Consider the following 944-nt stretch of genomic DNA (forward strand, 5'->3'; position numbering starts at 1 on the left):
GGGTAATAACTTCGAAATCAAGCCTGCACTACTCAATTTGGTGCAGCAAAATCAGTTTTCTGGATCACCCACTGAGGATCCACATCTCCATATTTCTTCCTTCCTTAGACTCAGTGGCACCATAAAAGAGAACCAAGAAGCCGTAAGACTTCATCTCTTTCCCTTTTCCTTAAGGGATAGAGCTAGCGCTTGGTTCCATTCCCTAGAAGTCGGTTCCATCACTTCATGGGACGATAAGAGGCGAGCATTCCTTGCCCGATTTTTCCCCCCATCTAAAACCGCTAAACTTAGAGATCAAATTACTCGTTTCAATCAAAAAGATGGGGAATCTCTCTATGAGGCGTGGGAGCGTTTCAAGGAAATGCTTAGACTTTGTCCCCACCACGGCCTAGAGAAGTGGCTTATAGTCCACACGTTTTATAATGGCTTGTCATATACCACTAAGATGTCTGTTGATGCAGCTGCAGGTGGAGCTCTAATGAACAAAAACTATACGGAGGCTTATGCTTTGATTGAGGACATGGCTCAAAATCACTACCAATGGACCAACGAGAGAGCCGTCACCACTCCTACTCCCTCTAAGAAAGAGGCAGGTATATACAAAGTCTCTGAATATAATCACCTTGCTGCTAAGGTTGAGGCATTAACCCAAAAATTTGAAAAACTTAACGTTAATGTTGTCACACCTTCTTCTGCATCCCCTCCTTGTGAAGTCTGTGGTATATCCGGTCATATAGGTGTTGATTGTCAGTTAAGTAGTGCTGCCAATATTGAGCAACTGAATTACGCTCAATACAACCAAGGAATGAGGCCAAATCAAAAATTTTACAAAAATCCTCAAGGTTCCTATGGACAAGTAGCACCACCTGGCTATACAAACAACCAGAGAGTGGCTCAGAAATCAAGTTTGGAGATTTTATTGGAAAATTGCATTGCTAATCAAA

At 42.5% G+C, this 944-nt stretch overlaps 1 non-coding gene across 1 annotated transcript; it reads right to left on the reverse strand.

The window, feature by feature from the left end:
• Positions 1-283: 283 nt before the first annotated feature.
• On the reverse strand, positions 284-390 carry LOC120577808 (small nucleolar RNA R71). The gene has a single exon (XR_005643788.1). It is a non-coding gene; the product is annotated as a small nucleolar RNA R71 (small nucleolar RNA).
• Positions 391-944: the final 554 nt, after the last annotated feature.

This window comes from Medicago truncatula, chromosome 8 (genome assembly GCF_003473485.1).
Source record: "Medicago truncatula cultivar Jemalong A17 chromosome 8, MtrunA17r5.0-ANR, whole genome shotgun sequence".
NCBI classification, from domain to species: Eukaryota; Viridiplantae; Streptophyta; class Magnoliopsida; order Fabales; family Fabaceae; genus Medicago; species Medicago truncatula.